At 41.5% G+C, this 18,499-nt stretch overlaps 1 long non-coding RNA gene across 2 annotated transcripts in view; it reads left to right on the top strand.

Moving 5' to 3' along the window:
* LOC134731656 (uncharacterized) overlaps positions 1–17,452 on the top strand; it is a 41,466-nt gene extending 24,014 nt beyond the window's left edge. For both annotated transcript variants that reach the window (XR_010114115.1, XR_010114114.1), the window contains exon 3: positions 17,285–17,452. This is a non-coding gene — a long non-coding RNA (uncharacterized lncRNA). The remainder of the gene's footprint in view (positions 1–17,284) is intronic.
* The last annotated feature ends 1,047 nt before the right edge of the window (positions 17,453–18,499 follow it).

Raw genomic sequence — 18,499 nt, 5'->3', positions numbered from 1 at the left:
AACTTTCTATGATGATGGAAATGTTCTATATCGGTGCTGTGCAACACAGTAACCACCAGATCCTTGGGCTATTGAGCGCTTGGAATGTGAATAGTGAAACCAAGGAACTGGATTTTTAATTTTATTTCATTTTGGTTACTTTAAATAGCCACATGCGGTTAGTGTCTACCATATTAGACAGCCCAGGTCTAGGGGGACAGATAACTACAATATAAGCAGAATTCCTAGTATAAGCAAGTACAAATAAAGTTCCATGGTGGAAGGGGGAAATAGGATGATCAGAAAAGTTTCGAAAAAGAGGAGGCATTTGAACTAGACCTTGAAGAATGGGTTGATCTTTTCAGCAGAGATGATAAGGAGAGCATTCCAGGCATCAGAAATAGTATGCACAAAGGTGTGAGGTGGGAAAACTTTAAGTAAATGTTGTAGAAACAGGTGTGGAGTGTCTCCAATATGTGGCTGGATGTAACATGGGAAACATTGATTGAAAGCAAGGAATATGAAGACTTCGATGCCTTGAAGGGTATTTTGGCTAAAATCAATAATCAGTAAAACCTGCAACAATCCCTCCACTGAAAGAGACTTGGAGGGGAAATGACAGCCTGTTCTAATATGGGAGAGCCTGGGTTCCCAGGGGGCTAGGAACTCTGTAGTAGAAGCCACTGAAGCCATTGTGTGGAGAAACTGGAGGGAGGAAGGCCTCAAGGCAGGGTATGGAGGAAACCATTCCAACAGTTGACCCAATGAGAGATAGGGAGGGCCTTAACAAGGATAAGGACTGAGTGACTCCCATTTGGTCCCCCTTACCTCCTACACATGATGCATCAGAACTGTCATGCTGTTGTGACCCTAGTGGAACCAAATACCAGAATCAGAGCAGTGTCACACCCTATGACATGCCATTCAGCAATCAAAAAGTAATTTCAAAATAACCTGCATTCTTTCTTGAATTTCTCAAACACCTTTGGGCTGCCCCAGGTCATCCCCCAGCATCCTGAGGGCTGTGGCCCTCAAAGAAATTCTCTTTGTTCTCCCATCCACTCCCTCCATGCACCAGAGCCACTCTCGCACATTTCCCCAAAGCCGCCCAGAAAATCTTCCTGCATCACTAGGCCCTGAGCCCCCTATCCTTCCTCTCTCTCCCTTTCCTCTCACCTTCCCAGCTCTCTCTCCATCCCCCAGTCTCCATTATCTGTCCCTCCAAATTCTAAGAAACAGTTCCCCTCGTTGTGTAGGGGAGAGCAGGAAACAGAGCCCACAAACCAAAAACAATCTTTGGGTGGCAGGGAAGGGTGAAAGCTGGGAATTTTTATAGAATCACCTGCCTCCCACCCCCAAAAAAAGACTGTTCATATATAAATGAATCTCCTACTTCAGTGTCTCCCCTCTCCTCCTGCTTCTCTTTCGTCTGTTTCTACAGTAATTTCAAAGTAGAGTCCTTAGACCAGCAGCATTGCATCAGCTGGGAGCTCATCAGAAATGCAAATTCTTGAGCCGCACTTCAACCTACTGAATTACGAGCTCTGGGAAAAGGGCCCAGGAAACTGTTTAAAGGTGGCCTCCAGGAGACATGGATTACATTAAACTTCAGACATCATTGGTCTAACAGGCCGGGCACAGTGGCTCATGCCTGTAATCCCAGCACTTTTGGAGGCCAAGGCAGGCAGATCACCTGAGGTCAGGAGTTCGAGACCAGCCTGGCCAACATGGTGAAACCCCGTCTCTACTAAAAATACAAAAACTAGCCAGGCGTTTTACTGGCAGGCACTTGTAATCCCAGCTACTTGGGAGGCCGAGGCAGGAGAATAGCTTGAACCCAAGGGGCGGGGGTCGCAGTGAGCCAAGATCGCGCCACTGCACTCCAGCCTGAGTGACAAGAGCAAAACTCCGTCTCAAAAAAAAAAGAAAGAAAGAAAGGAATCACTGGTCTAACAGATTTGAGAGCCATCACTATCTCTTTTGCTTCTGGGGGTGCTGTCATGTGAACTTGGCTGGGTCCATCTGCCCTTCTAATGTATCTTAGAACTAGGCAATGGGTAGTTTCCCAGGCAGAGACATGTCAACGTTCATACCTAATCCTCTTCCCCACAAGAGTCCTGGCTACAAATCATGGCTCACAAGCAAAATGAGAGAATCTGGAGGAACACTGAGGGAGGCACACTGTGGGAAGCACACTGGGGGAGGCACTCTGCGGGAGGCACTCTGCGGGAGGCACTCTGCGGGAGGCACACTGTGGGAGGCACACTGGGGTAAACACAAGTGATGGCCTCCAGAGGCATCAGGCAGCTATGGACTGTGAGGAGGAAAGCATGTCTGAGGACAAGATTTCTGTTTTCCATGAAGGAAGCAAATGTGAAGACCATTTCCTAACACCCCAATGCTGGGTTCTATCTCACCCGCACTGCAGCCTTGAAATGCCAGGAGTGAGAGGCTAAACTGCTGCCACAGTCCCACTGGTAGCCCATTCTGTCACATAAAAAGCATATTAGAGGAGTGGACTTTCTAGTTCAGACCCTAAGCTGCCTCTGAGGTGGAAGAGAATGGGTCTGCAGACATGGATATTATAATCTGCTCCTTCCTCCAAATTGTTTTTGTTTTTGTTTTGAGATGGAGTCTGGCTCTGTTGCCCAGGCTGGAGTGCAGTGGTACAATCTTGGCTCACTGCAACCTCCGCCTCCTGAGTTCAAGCAATTCTCCTGCCTCAGCCTCCGGAGTAGCTAGGATTACAGGAATGTGCCACCACGCCTGGCTAATTTTTGTATTTTTAGTAGAGATGGGATTTCACCATGTTGGCCAGGCTGGTCTCAAACTCCTGACCTCAGGTGATCCACCCACCTCAGCCCCCCAAAATGCTGGGATTACAGGTGTGAGCCACCTTGCCCGGTCCTTTCTCCAAATAGTAAACTCAGTTAAGGATTTCTTCTAGGATAAAAGTGAAGCCATACCTAACATCACTTTCTGCTTCTATATTCAGCCCCAGGGTCTCAGATTTATAACTCAATTCCTAAACTCTGCTCCAGATTAACTGCTAGTCTGGCCTCCCTTTCTCTTAGCAGAAATACTACCAGCCAGCAGGAAGAATTGGAGGGGTAAGCTTTCAAGATAGTATGAAGTCCAATATTGTTATCCCGACTGAACCCTGCCCGCCTTGGTTCTCCTGCCCCCTGGCAGGCTGCCTGCTGCAGGACTTATCGAGTAAGCACACAAGGCAGAGCATACCTCTTGATCACTGTTGCACATTTACCAACCCGGCCTGGAAACAGTAGTTGTGGCCCTCCTCACCACACATCCATTCCAGGCAGCAGGGCAGTCCTGCCCAGAAAAGCCCATCTTTAATCACTGTGGGTCTTGAAAATCCTCACATAGAAGATGGCGTCTCTGTCTTCTAGCCAGCCCATCCTTAAATCATTTTTGACACATTATATTTACATTATAAATCAGTTCTAGTATTTTCTACCTTTCTTATGATTTCTTCTGCCATTCACAAGTTACTTTAGAAGTGTGCCTTTTAAATTCCAAAATGTATGAAAGCTGTCAGTCACATTGTTACAGATTTCTAAGTCAATTGTATTGCAATCAGAAAATACAGTCTGCCTGACAGTAAAGTTATTTGAGATGGTATTTGAGAGTTGCAAGCCACATGAAGTCAATTTTTGTATATACTAGATGAAGTTTATTAATTCTGTTGTTCAAATCTTCTATATCCTTTACTAAATCACTATGTATTTTAGCTATAAGATACTACTAAACTCTCCATTGTAGCTTTATCATGTTCTTATAATTCTGAAAATATGTGATTTATATCATTTGAGCCTATGTTATTAGGTGTATATAAGTTTAGAATTATTTATTCTTAGTTAATTTTTCATCATTATATAGTGGCCCTGTAATATGTATCACATACATACATACAAGTATGTTTTTCTTAAAATCTATTTTGGCTAGTTGTTTGCCTGTTATGGTTTTTTAATTACTTTAATTCTTTCACCATCCTTATGTTTTAGGTATGTCTCTTGTAAACAGATAAAGCTGAACTTTGACAATTGACAATGTCTTAAACAAGTCTGGTCCATTTACATGTATGGTGATTACTGATAGAGCTGAATTTATTTTTGTCATCTCATTTTGTACTTCTACTTATCCTACATTTTCTATACAAAATTTTCTCCTCTCCTGCCTTTTATTGGATTGACTTTTATTTATTTTCTATTTCCCCTCCACTACTTCATAATTATTTTGTTCTTGCTATTTCTTTTTTAAATTTTAAAAAGGATACTTAAAGTCTAAAACTAACCAATCTCTAGCCTCATCCCAAACAATAAAAAGATCTAAAAATTCTCTAATTATGACTGCCTCTAGTATTTTACATGTTAAAGTTGGCCAGTGTTTTAGATCTGTCTCAGTTTTATCCTCAAATGCAGGGAGTATTATTATTGTTCTAGATAGCTATTGCCTGTTTAGATTTAGTCACATACTTGCCTACCATTCCTTCTTATTTTTTATATCTCCCTTTTGGAATTTTCTTCCTTAGGTTCTTCTACTTATAGTTCTCTCATCAAAGATCTATTAATGGTAATTAGTTTAACATTTTTTGTCCATAAGTATCTATTTTTCCCTCATTGATGTATAATAATTATCTGGGCAAAGAATTCTAAATAAACATTTAGTATCTTTTAGCATTTTTATTATGGTAAAATATACATAATATTTACCATTTTAACCATTTTAAGTATACAATTCAGTGGCATGAAGTACATTTGCAAAGTTATATAACTGCTACCATATCTATTTCCAGAATTTTTCATCATTCCAAACAGAAACTCTGTACTCATTAAAAAGTAACTTCCCACTTCTTTCTTTCTCCCAATCCGTGGTAACCTCTATATCACTGTCTGTCTCTATGAATTTGCCTGTTGTATTTCATTTCATATAAGTGGAATAATATAATATTTCTCTTTTTGTGTCTGGTTTATTTAACGTAGAATAATTTTTCAAGGTTAATTCATGTTATAGCATGTATTAGAATTTCATTTCTTTTTATTGCTGAATATTTCAATTTAAATATATATAGAGACATACACATACAAATATAAATATATATAACATTTTATTTATCAATTTATCTGTTGATGGACACTTGGGTTGTTTCTCAGCATTGTTAAACTCTTATCCTGCATTGTTTTCTGGCTTCTATTTTAATGGTTGAGAAGTCTGTTGTCACCCTAATTATTCTTCTTATGTAGATAAAGTCTATTGTCTATGGTTGCTTTCATGATACTTTCCTTTCTTTGATATTCTACAATTTCATGTGCCTAGGTGTGACTTTTCCATTTTGTTTATTTTTCTCAACACTCAAGCTTCCAGAATCAGAAGAGTCTGGTCTTCCATCAACACTAGAAAAAATTTCACCATTACCTCTTCAAATATTATTTTTCTATAATTTTGCAACCTAATCATCGACAAAGGGCTAATATCCAGAATCTACAATGAACTCAAACAAATTTACAAGAAAAAAACAAACAACCCCATCAAAAAGTGGGCGAAGGACATGAACAGACACTTCTCAAAAGAAGACATTTATGCAGCCAAAAAATACATGAAAAAATGCTCATCATCACTGGCCATCAGAGAAATGCAAATCAAAACCACAATGAGATACCATCTCACACCAGTTAGAATGGTCATCATTAAAAAGTCAGGAAACAACAGGTGCTGGAGAGGATGTGGAGAAATAGGAACACTTTTACACTGTTGGTGGGACTGTAAACTAGTTCAACCATTGTGGAAGTCAGTGTGGCGATTCCTCAGGGATCTAGAACTAGAAATACCATTTGACCCAGAGATCCCATTACTGGGTATATACCCAAAGGACTATAAATCATGCTGCTATAAAGACATACGCATACGTATGTTTATTGCGGCACTATTCACAATAGCAAAGAGTTGGAACCAACCCAAATGTCCAACAACGATAGACTGGATTAAGAAAATGTGGCACATATACACCATGGAATACTATGCAGCCATAAAAAAGGATGAGTTCATGTCCTTTGTAGGGACATAGATGAAACTGGAAAACATCATTCTCAGTAAACTATCGCAAGGACAAAAAACCAAACACCGCATGTTCTCACTCATAGGTGGGAATTGAACAATGAGAACTCATGGACACAGGAAGGGGAACATCACACTCCGGGGACTGTTGTGGGGTGGGGGGAGAGGGGAGGGACAGCATTAGGAGATATACCTAATGCTAAATGACGAGTTAATAGGTGCAGCAAAACAACATGGCACATGGATACATATGTAACAAACCTGCACATTGTGCACATGTACCCTAAAACCTAAAGTATAATAATAAAAAAAAAAGAAAGAAAAAAAATTCCTTTTATTTTAATCTCTCTCTCTCTCTCTCTGTTTCTGGAGGTGTGTATATCTTAGGTTCTCCTTCATGTTTTCTATGTCTTAATTTCTCTGTAATGCAATTCAGTTCATCAATGTTCTCTTTAGTCCTAATTTGCTGTTTAACCTATTCATTAAGTTTTTAATTTCAATAACTGTAGTGTTATCATTTCCAGAAAGTGTATTTAGTTCTGTCTTTGAGTTCTGTGTTTTTAACAGTGTTTCATAAATTTCTTATGTTTTATGGCCTTTTTTACATCTTTAATCATAATCATCTAGGAATTCATTCAACAAACACTTATTGGGAACCTAGAATATACCAGTTACTATGGGCATTGAAAAGTGTATAAGATATTATTTCAAGGAGGTATGAGTTTAGTGAGGGGAAAAAACACAGTACATAAGTTATAACACAATGTGTAAGGACTAGATAGGTATTTGGCTAGGGTACTATGGGAAAATAGAGAATCTCACTAAACACAAAAAGATCAGAAAAACCTTCCAAAAGTATATGAGTCTTGGACTAATTCCCAAAGCTTAGGAGAGATTAGTTAGGTGAGCAAATGATGTGAGGAGAAACAGCATGAGCAAAGATAAGAAGGTGAATATATGCATCAAGAGTGCCAAAAACCACTCTGGATCATGTGTCTGGATCTTAAAGTTCGGCAGTTGGATGGGGGGATGGAGCTTGAGGGGTGGGCAGAGGTAAGAAATGGAAAATAGAAGTATGGTCACGGGCCAGGTCATGGAAACCCTGGTAAACCCTGGTGAGGAGCCTAGATAGTATCAGATACACAGTGGAGAACAAGAGTAAGCAAGAAGTTGCAGAGGAGCATGTGGCCCACTATAACTGAAAAATCCACCAATGGCAAAGAAATGCCAGTGTTAGATGAAGTTGCTGTTGAGTTCGATCATATAGAATGGTCCTGTCTGCTCCAGTAAGTAACATAAATGTGTCAATAGATTAGGGAGCACATACCCTGATTAAAGACAAATTAATTATCAAAGATAGATAGATAAATAGATGATAGATAGATACCATCAAGTGGACACCATGCTGGCCAAAAAAACCACTTGCTGGCTCTGGCCTAGACCATTTCCAATTAGTGTGCGTTCAGCAGTGACTGAACCCCAACTGCTGAATTTTCCAGAACGTAACTTTTGTAGTGTCTGCAGTAGTTCTCTGGATATCCAAATTCACCCTTGTGTCTAGTGCCATCCTAAAGTGAATATCAAGGGAAAGTTGAGGGAAGAGAATGCCATGTGACCTCAGAAACCCAGCTGAAGTTGGGGTATAGGGTGAAGAACCCTGCAGGGTTGGCTGTCAGTGGTTCCTGAAGAGTCCGCCCACTCTCCCAAAAGCTTTGGCCAAGAACAGGACACCCTGAGGTATGGCCTTGTGGGTGTCCTTCAGGGGCCTAGGAATTCTTGGAAGATCTTAGGCACTGGAAACGGCACCATGTCCATTGCTTACTAGACAAAACTGCAGACGCAGTCTCCCATGTCTGGAGCTTGAAGGAAATCTTAACAAAAGTAGCCAACACTTACTGGCGCTTTCCATGGGCCAGACTATGTTCTATAAACTTTACATGCATTATCTCATTATTTTTTCACAATATTCCAATGAGTTAGGTACTTTTATTATTCCCACTTTACAAACAAGAGAACTAGATCACACAAAGGTTAAGTAACTTGCCCAAGATCACACAAAGAAGTGACTGAACCAAGATTCTAGCCTAAGCAGTCTGGCTTCACAGCCTGTGCTTTTAACCTCTATGCTATACTGACTCCCAAGAGTTCAAAATTGTTACCATGGACACTGCTACAAAGGAAAAGTGGTAACATCTGTCACAGTATCCATTGGTCTTCATCTGTACCATACCAGAAGGTACATCTCCCTGTCTACAGAAAAGTTACACCTAAACTTTCCACATTCTGTTGTATGAAACTAAGAGAAGCCAGGCTTATCCTGGCCATGGATTCTCTGGAGAACACCCCCAGGCATGTTCATCAGTGGGGATGTCTCCAGACATGGGATACTGTGTCTGCAGTTTTGTCTACTAAGCAATGGACATGGTGCCGTTTCCAGTGCCTAAGATCTTCCAAGAATTCCTAGACCCCCGAAGGGCACTCACAAAACCATACCTTAGGGTGTCCTGTTCTTGGCCAAAGCTTTTGGGAGAGTGGGTAGACTCTTCAGGAACCATTGACAGCCAACCCTGCAGGGTTCACCTTATACCCCAACTTCAGCTGGGTTTCTGAGGTCACATGGCATTCTCTTCCCTCAACTTTCCCTCATCAGTTCATCAGTGGGGCTGAACATCCTGGGGAGGTTCTCCAGAGAATCCATGGCCAGGATCACCTTTTCTCCCACTGCCACTCAGTATGTTCTCAAAGCTATGGCAATGTCAACATTGATTGGCCTGTGAATGTGGAGAGCTGTGATGGGCAAAGTACTGTTAAATTCTTATGTTTGACTGATTTTAAAACTACGGCAGTTCTGATTGAAATCTTGGTTTACTAAGCTTGATGGAGTGACAAAACACCACATCCTATATGAAATTAGAGCTTTCTATTTGTCATTCCTTCATCATCAAGGTGTCCACTTAAAATTGTTTCTCTCCACTCTCTTCATTTCTATGACTTCCTCCTTTTTCCCAGCCTCCCTCTTTTCCTTCCATTATTCTCCTCTTCCATTTTTCCCCCACTGTCTTAGTCAATTGTGTTACTATAAAGGAATACCTGAGCTGGATAATTTATAAAGAAAAGAGCTTCATCTGGCTCACAGTTCTGCAGGTTGTACAAGAAGCATGGTACCAGCTCTTGCATCTGGTGAGGGCCTCAGGCTGTTTCCACTCATGGCAGAAGGTGAAGGGGAACTGGCCTGTGCAAATCACATGGCAAGAGAGGAAGCAAGAGAGAGAGAGGGAAGGTGTCAGTTTCTTTTTAACAACGAGCTATCTCAGGGAAAATATAGAGCAAGAACTCATTCACTTTCCACCAGGGAGGGCATTAATCTACTCACGAGGGCTCCCCACCATGACTCAAACATTAGCCCCACCTCCCACATTGGGGATCAAATGTCAGCATGAGGTTTGGAGGAATCAAATATCCAAACCATAGCACCCACTTTCATATTTTTCTCATGGGGGAGAAAGCCCACAACATTAGCTGACATGTAGTGAAAAGAGAATCAAACTTGGAGTAGAACTCCTTAGATTGAAATGTCAACTCTCTAGGCTCCATTTCTTTGTTTATAAGATGAATATAAGAATGTTTTTTCTCAGAATTTATAAATACTTACTTAATAGCTACAGTGCATTGAGCACTGCACTAGGCATTGGGGATACATCAGCGACCAGTAATACAGATGGTCCCAAACTTACGATGGTTCCACTTAAGATTTTTTGACTTTAGAATGGTTTATTAGGATACTCCCATCATAAGTAGAGGAGCGTCTGTAATTATATGCCAACAATTGTGAGAGGTGCTAAGGAAGATCATACACAGTGTGATCACAACATATAGCATGAGGGTCTGTCCCTCCAAGAGAGGGCTTAGAACTACCACAGTAAAATAAACTGAAGTGTATGAGAGAACTCTGTAAACTGTAAAATAATATAGAAACGTAAAGTATCATAATTTATATTCTGATCTATTTCTCCTCTCTTTTTCCTCATTTCTTTACCTTTCCTTCTTTCATTTTTTGGAACCCTAGGGTCAACTCTAGATTCTCAAACAAAGATTCATAATTACAAGATAATTATATAATCAGAAAAACTCCCAGTAAATATTCAGGGGGAATGGGATGGAATGTAGGGTATGGAAATAGAGATGAACCTTCAAGGATTCTTTAAATAAAGTTAACATTTATTCTTTAAATAAAGTTAGCATCTATTGAGTATCCATGTCTGCCAAATGCAGTGTTAGGCACTGAAGGTACAATGAAGCTAGCATCTGGAAACAGCTGAGCATACGGTACAGTGTGTAAGTGCTTTGACTGGCGGAGAAGGAAGAGGGCGTGCAGAGCACAGAGGAGGCTTCAAAACCAGCCTGCAGTGTCAGAAGCAGCTTTACAGAGGGCACAAGGTCCAAGCTGAGTCCAGAGGACAAGTAGGTAGGAGTTACCCAGTTGGTCAAACTGAGGGAAATCCATATCACCTCAAAGCAGCAACATAAAAATAGCCATGGAGCAGTAAAGGACTTTAGAGGAATACAAGGAGAGCATTTCAAATAGTCTAAGGACCAGAGCTTCCTCTCTCTCCTAGAAAAGCCACAGAGGAAGAACACAAGATGGCAGTGGTGTTATGGGATTGCATGAAGCAGCAAGGCCTTGATGCATCAGACAAAAACTACAACTCACAATAGAAGTTGGCAAGAAATGGGTACTCCCTTGCCCACGGGGGGCTTGTGAAATGGAGGACAAAGCAGCAATATGTATCAAAAGCCTAAAAAATGTTCCTGGTCCTTGGCCTAGCAATTCAGTCTTTAGAAATGTAGCCTAGGTAAAGACTTTCATACAAGGATGTCTAAAATGGCATTATTTTCCAACGGTGAGGAGCTGGAAACAAGCCAAAGTCCAACACTGAAGTCATAGTTAAATGAACTATGTTACAGTAAAATAGCAGATGGCCAATTGCAATCATGCTCTTGAATAGCATTTAATGATGAAGAAAATACTTGTAATATTAAGTACAAAAAATAGGATCTGAAACTACATAGACAGTATAGTTCATATTTTATTTAAAACTTATCTATAGATGTATGTACATGTGTATGTGTACGTAAAGAAAAAAGACTGGAAGGAAAAATAAAATGTTGGCAGTGGTGGAATTACATGCAGTTTTTATGTTATTCTTTAAGCTTTTTCTAATTTCAAAATTTATAATATTCTATCTTGAATTTATAATAAACATTATAGAAGAAAATATTAACAGTCTGTCTCTAAGAAATTAGATCAAAGTTGATTTGTTAAATTCTTTATGCTTTCCAAAATATTTTCCCAAATTTCATGCTATTGCTCTTTTTTCTTTTTTTTTTTTTTTTTTTTTTTTTTAAGAGACAGGGTCTCACTCTATTGCCCAGGCTGGAGTGCAGTGGGGCGATCTCAGTTCACTGCAGCCTCCACCTCCTGGGCTCAAGCAACCCTCCCACCTCAGCCTCTGGAGTAGCTGGGACCACAGGCACGTACCACCACGCCTGGCTAATTTTTTGTATTTTTGTTAGAGACAGGGTTTCACTGTGTTGCCCAGCCTGGCTACTGCTTTTTAAAAGAAACCAATGAAGAAACTTTTTTACTAGGAACCCAGAATGCTTAGAGAACAAGCTGCTATTTTAGGGATTAGTGATTAAGACACCTGCTGGGGACAGATGTCAGCTTAGCAGAGAATGATATGGGGACTCCCTCCATGCCCCCAGAACCAGAGGACCTCCTATTGCCTTTCTACCTTTTCTGTTCCATGCATATACATTTGAGAATGAGAAATAGCTAAGGCTTTTGACCTTGATCTTTAACCTGAAGTTTTAACTCTGTTATGCCGTTTCTCTGTAACCTAGCATTAAGAGGTTTTACAAGCGGGTGGGCAAAGCCAGCCCATTAAGCTTGGAAGACACTTCCTAGGGAGCTGGGAGAGGATACTTCACGTGAAGGAGATCTTTCCAAAATAAGTACTCAAATCCTTTCGTAAAAGTATCTCCTCACCATTCATTTTTTTTACACCAAATTAATTAACAATTTTTCAGCAAGCACAACCCTGACAGGTAGGTATTTGGAGCCTAGGTCACTTCCCCTGTCTTTCCTTCTCCTTGGTGTATTTGTTGTGCTATATGGAGCTTGAAAGGCATTCCCTTGTTAGAAGAGACAGAAGGGGCCAGGTGTGGTGGCTTATGCCTGTAATCCCAGCACTTTGGGAGGCTGAGGCAGGTGGATCACTTGAGGTCAGGAGTTTGAGACCAGCCTGGCCAACACAGTGAAACCCCGTCTCTACAAGAATATTAAAATTAGCTGGGTGTGGTAGCACATGCCTGTACTCGGGAGCTACTGTACTCGGGCGCCTGTACTCGGGCCAGCTACTCCCTTGGGGGACTGAGTGAGGGGAATCACTTGAACCCAAGAGGTGGAGGTTGCAGAAACTCGAGATGGGTGCCACTGCACTCTCTAGGCAAGAGAGAAAAGAAGAGACAGAAGTAACACCAGGAGAGCGTAATTCTCCATTGGTCTTTATCATTTGCAAATATTGCACTAAATTTCCCTAACAGCAAGCCTACAACTTCCATGTTCTTCTTGCTCCATCAGGGCTTTTTAAAAACCCTTTTGCTTGTCTTTAGCCTTTCTGTTTCCTCCACAAGCTTTGGCTTGTTCTGATTGTTAGCCTTCCTGACACTCTTCTCATGGTATGACAGGCCTGGGCCAGCCATCGATTTCCATTGCACCCCATTCCTACAGGATTCTGTTTACCTCACTGTGTAAAAATGTAAATACATTTTGTTCCCCAGATTTTGCAGCTTTGTACATAGATCTCAAAGCTTTTTGCACACTGTGACCCATTTACGGGATGCTTCCACCTGAAAATATCTTTGTTTTTATATTTATTTTATGCTATAGTGGTTATCTTCCCTGATACTTGGGTTCCTGGTTTTATTAGACCAATTTCTCCCTTCCCCTTCACATTTGGGGTGGAATCTCTCAATTAGGTAGGTGTTTCCCGTCAAACAGGTCTTCCCAGATTTAGTGCAAAGCACTCAGTAATCTCTGCCAGAAGTGCTGGTATCGAAAGCCACAATCTAGAAAAACCAAAGCCTGCCGACACCAGGTGTAGCCAATACTTCAATTTTCGTTCCTCATTATTCTTCACAAGTGGCAAACTTTAAAATGGAGCATGACATATTTATGACCTCTGTCCACCTCTACCCTTAGCTTTCTGTGTTTTTTATAAGAGCCTCCAAAGACAAGAGATATGGCAGCGTTTTTCTGCCTCCAGGACTCACTGCTTCATATGTAAATCCATAGGTGTGAGTGTTGACCAATACCACTGATATCTCCTGGTAGGTGTTGGCCACATTCTGCTTGCCTGCAGAATGCCCGCTTGCCTCCCGCAAGACAACTTACCCTACTCCCCGCTTCAGGCCACTCAGCTCCCCAGAACGGAATTGGTCACCAACTTCCATGACTCACCTCTCCCTCACTGGGCGGGAACAGTCTGGCTCATTCCTGCCAGTGCCGGCCGCTGAGCATGCTCCCTGACTGTTGCGTGCGGAGCGCTGCTGGGCAGGCGCACAAAGACACTGTCCTCGGCCCAGGCAGAGATGCTTCTCCTCCACCAGCTGCTCTTAATCACTGTTTTACTCGCAAGCTTCTTGAAATTGGCTTAAGCCCCCCTCCCCTCTTAGAAAGACTTTCTTTCTGCCGTCCTGCCTGGCATGCATCTCCACGCTGTCTAGGCACCCCTTCTCCTCTGCAGTGTTGGGGGAGCCCCCATCAAGGCTTGCACCCTCTCTACAAGTAGGGGGAACCAATTGTACTCAAAGCACCCAGTGCTCGCTTAGGCAAGAAGCTGAACATGGTGCAGTCTGCAACAATTCTCTAGGCATTTGGTTCTCTTGACCCTAGAGTCCCTTGTGGCTCTCCCTGCAAAGAAAAACTTGTTCGCCAGTTGGTTCTCTAGAAAGCCTATTCACAGTTCTTCTAAGAGTATAGTTCTTAAATCAGCTGAATCAGCATAAATCAGCAAACTCTTACTGTTAATAATAATTCATAAACTCTACTGAGCTCTCAGCTTTAAATGTTTAAGAAGCAACAAACATAAAACACACAGGAACACCTTACACTTACAATGGTCATGATTTTCCCCTCACCCCTTCCCACCCATGCCCCTTTGCTGGGTCTTTAGAACAGAGACTCAGTTGGGCTTTTTCAAGTGCTTCCACCCTCACCTAACCCATGCCTTACTTTTCCTTCCAAGGCCTCAAGTCTCACCTCTATAGCCATGGAATTGTAGATACAAAATGAACCTTGGAGACAATCTCATCACTCCCATTTTTTATCTATAGCAGGTACAAATTTTCACTCACAGGCTCAGAGGTGAAAAATGTAACTTTATTATAATTGAACTTAGTTTTGTTTTTTTGTTTTGTTTTTTGAGATGGAGTCTCGCTCTGTCGCCCAGGCTGGAGTGCAGTGGCGTGATCTTGGCTCACTGCAACTTCCGCCTCTCGGGTTCAGGCAATTCTCCCGCTTCAGCCTCCCGAGTAGCTAGGATTACAGGTGTGCACCACCACACTTGGCTAATTTTTGTATTTTTTTAGTAGAGGCGGGGTTTCATCATGTTGGCCAGGCTGGTCTCAAACTCCTGACCTCACAATCCACCCACCTCAGCCTCCCAAAGTGCTGGATTACAGGTGTGAGCCACCGCACCCAGCCAGAACTTAGTTCTTAAGTTCTCATTTCTGTTTAATATTGCCAATGCAGAGTAACTCAGTCCCTTTCAGGTTTTTTCTCTCAGGTCCTTTTGGGTTAATACTCAACCAGGTCAGGATTCTCCCCCGTTCTCCTTCTTTTACCCAGAATCTAAGTTCAGGTGGGGGACGTGTGAAGTGCAGCTTATGTTTCATTCTGGTATTTGACAAAATGGGTGTCATCTGGGCCTACAGCCATTCTCTCACTATAAGTCTCTGGCAGGACAGCCAGCTTCTCGCTCCGTCCTCAGCACCCGGCACCCATGTTCACAGCTGCTGTCAGCAGGCCTTCAAGGCCTCTACTCGCCAGGTTGAATGGGTTGTGTTCTCCTCACCTAGGTAAGCCAGATTTAGCAAATAAAAATGTAGAATGGTCAGGCACGGTGGCTCACGCCTGTAATCCCAGCAGTTTGGGAGGCCAAGGTGGGCAGATCACACAGGGCCAGGAGTTTGCGACCAGCCTGGACAACATGACAAACCTTGTCTCTACTAAAAACACAAAAATTAGCCAGCCGTGGTGGCAGATGCCTGTAATCCCAGCTACTCAGGAGGCTGAAGCAGGAGAATCACTTGAACCCGGGAAGCAGGGGTTGCAGTGAGCCGAGATGGCACCACTGCACTCCAGCCTGGGTAACAGAGCAAGACTCCGTCTCAAAAAAAAAAAAAGTAGGATGCCCAATTTAATTTAAATTTTAGGTAAACAATGAATAATGGGTCTACCTACTAGCCACCTTTCAGTAGTTTCTCACAGAAGTAGAGGAATCCAGACATCCCTGTCTCCCCCAGGGAGGCGGGCCCTGCCACAGATCACCCTTCTTGTCCTGTGGGTGAAAGACAAAGCCAGAGAGAAAGACACCCCTATGTGTGTGACATCCAAATACACTGTGCCCTCTTCCTCCAGGAAGCAGGGGCCGAGCCTACACCCCGGAATCCAGTCCTATGAAAAGTCCCTCTTCATGTTTAACGGGTATAGTGTTTCAGTTTGGAATAATGAAAAAGTTCTGGAGATGGATAGTGGTGATGGTTGCGAAACAATGTAAATGTACTTAATGCCATTAAATTATACACTTAAAGCAGTAAATTTTATGTTGTGTACATTTTACCACAGTTTTTGTTTTAAAGATCTGTCTTCATGGAGGGAAAGCAGTAGGGAGAAGACAAGGACTGCCCTCTTCAATTAGGGATTAAAAAGGCAGGATGTTTAAAGCTTGCACTTTGGGAGTCTGTAGTCATTCTTAGTTAGGATACATTCGTTTCCTCTGCACTCTGCAGTGCTTTGGCTTCCTCAGTGCTTGGCTGGAGGCAAGAGGGCTGCAGCTGGTCTGGCCTCACAACTGTGTGCAACAACAGCTGTAAAAGGAGAAAGTCCCGCTGCTGCTAGGAAGACTCCTAGAAATTGATGTCCCTCCCCAGAAGTCCCAGTAAACCTCTTCTCACACCTCATTAGCTCAAACTGGCTCAAATGCCCATTTATTACTCAATCCTTGACAAAGGGAATGAGCATCCCATAGGACCAATCAGGCCCAGCTCTGCAAATGAGGGAGGGTTGTCTTCCCTTGAAGCAGTCAGCTGTCAGCGAAAGGTGGAGGAGTGTTAGATGCCTGAATAAAAGTGGGTCTGTTGGGAAGGGGGAATGGCGAGATGGATGCACTAGGTAGGAAAGCCAGCATCCAGTGCGTAGGGGCTGGGTAGAGCAAAATTGCACTTGCATTGTATGATGCTTATTTGGGTGTTTCCAAGGCCCTCAGAAGGAGAGAAGAGAAAAGAGGGATGGAGGGAAACTAAGAGAGCCAATTACTCCATAATGTGACACCTCCTGTGGCCACAGAAAAATCAAAGCCTTGAATAAATTCTACTCAACCAATTGGTGTAAGCTCTGCACGGCTGAATCCTCAGATGCTCTAGGCCTTATTCACTGTACCCCACCTCTACCCCAGCCACCATGGAGCCTGTTTTTCTCAGGGATCCCTGATGGTCCCCGAGGATACTTCCTGCAGGTGGGATGCTTTCTATGTCCTCAAATAAGAACACCTGTTAGGCCAGTGTGATTTGTAAAGGAAGTCCTTTTTAACTCTAACGACATAAACATGCAATTGGATCAATGGGATATTTTTTAAAAATTTAGAGTGAGGCATGCGGCAAAATTACATGGATTTGGGAGAGACTTAAAATGAATGTAGGAGACCAAGATGTTATGACGCACTTACAAGCAGTAAAATAAATGGCATAATGAAAGTAGAATTTGGTATATAGTATTCTTTCAGGTCTGCGAGCCCACAAGAAAAGAAGCTTTTATAAGAAGTTTTGAAAAGCCAGATAAAATTGTACAAGTGTATCTGATCCAACAGATTCTTTCTAAAATAAGAAGTGAAAAACGTGGCTTCCCTAGGGGAAGGATTGAACCTTTCTAATAATATTTGCGTTTAAGTTCACAGGTGCAGAAATTGAAGAAGATCTGGAAAAAGTAGTTAAAATCGCCATGCTGCGCAACAAACAAAACAGACGTGAGGTGACATTTGTCTGAGGAACTTTGTGCCCTACTTCCTCCAGCAAATATGCCACACATCATTTAAATAAACTTTTTGAATGTTTAAAATTCTTTGAGTTTTAGATAGCGTGTCTATGACATGGTGATGTGCACGTATCTGGGTTTGGCAAAGTGTGTTAGTCATTTATTCAACAAACATTTCCTAAGCATTTACTCTGTCTTTTGAACTGCCTTTATATGTGTGTAAGTTTCATATATAAATATGGTATTATAAATATTTAAAAACCATCTGAATCAAGAACATGTTTTTTCCACCTACACATACCCTTTAAAATATGTTCACACCAATGCATTGTGGTTAGTTTTACCTGCTTGTTTCTTGAATTGTTCACCGAAAAATGGGACATCAAATTGTTTCTAAATTAATGTCAAGGTTTGCAGCAAAATTATAGCTTTTACAGACATCAAAGCAATAGCTCAGAGCAATTGTAAAATAATAAGCAAATAAACTAAACTAGGAAATTAATATGGCTATTTTAATTGAGTGTTCTTGTTCATTATTAAAGAGGATAAATAACATAAATTCTCATGTCAGTCATTTTTACTTATAAAAAAGACTGTGATAATCTTTAGTTCTATTGATCACTTTGATAAGCTGGGGTTTTATTATATTACTTGTATTAAAATTTTCTCTGCAAAAATTGTAAACCTATTTCCATGTGCTATCTGATCTGTATTTATAAATAGAAATTTGCTAAATTTATGGTACTTTGTAATCTTTCATAAATTGAATTGTCCATCAAGTTTAATCAATTTGAATTATTTATGGCTATAATTGTATTGAGTAAAAAGTGACTGAAGTTAAGGTTTTGAAAAGCTGGCCATAAATTAAGCAACATTAGTTTTAAATAGAACTCTTCCATCATGGATTTCATTGTTCAGCCATATGATTAGTACTGATAGAAATTATCCATGGTGAGTATAATCATTTTTATTTAATTATGTTTTACCTTTGTCAATTCACAATGGCCATTCCTCTTTAAATATAATGCATCTGTTTAAAAAAAAATTCTCTGGACAGCTGTGGGTTCAATCGTGCAATCTTTATGCTATGTCAACCAGGAAAAACAGCATGGAGTATTTAATTCATGGAGT

Source organism: Symphalangus syndactylus, chromosome 10 (genome assembly GCF_028878055.3).
Source record: "Symphalangus syndactylus isolate Jambi chromosome 10, NHGRI_mSymSyn1-v2.1_pri, whole genome shotgun sequence".
Classification (NCBI taxonomy): Eukaryota; Metazoa; Chordata; class Mammalia; order Primates; family Hylobatidae; genus Symphalangus; species Symphalangus syndactylus.
The sequence above is the reverse complement of the archived record's forward strand: the minus strand, read 5'-3'. Positions and strand labels throughout refer to the sequence as shown.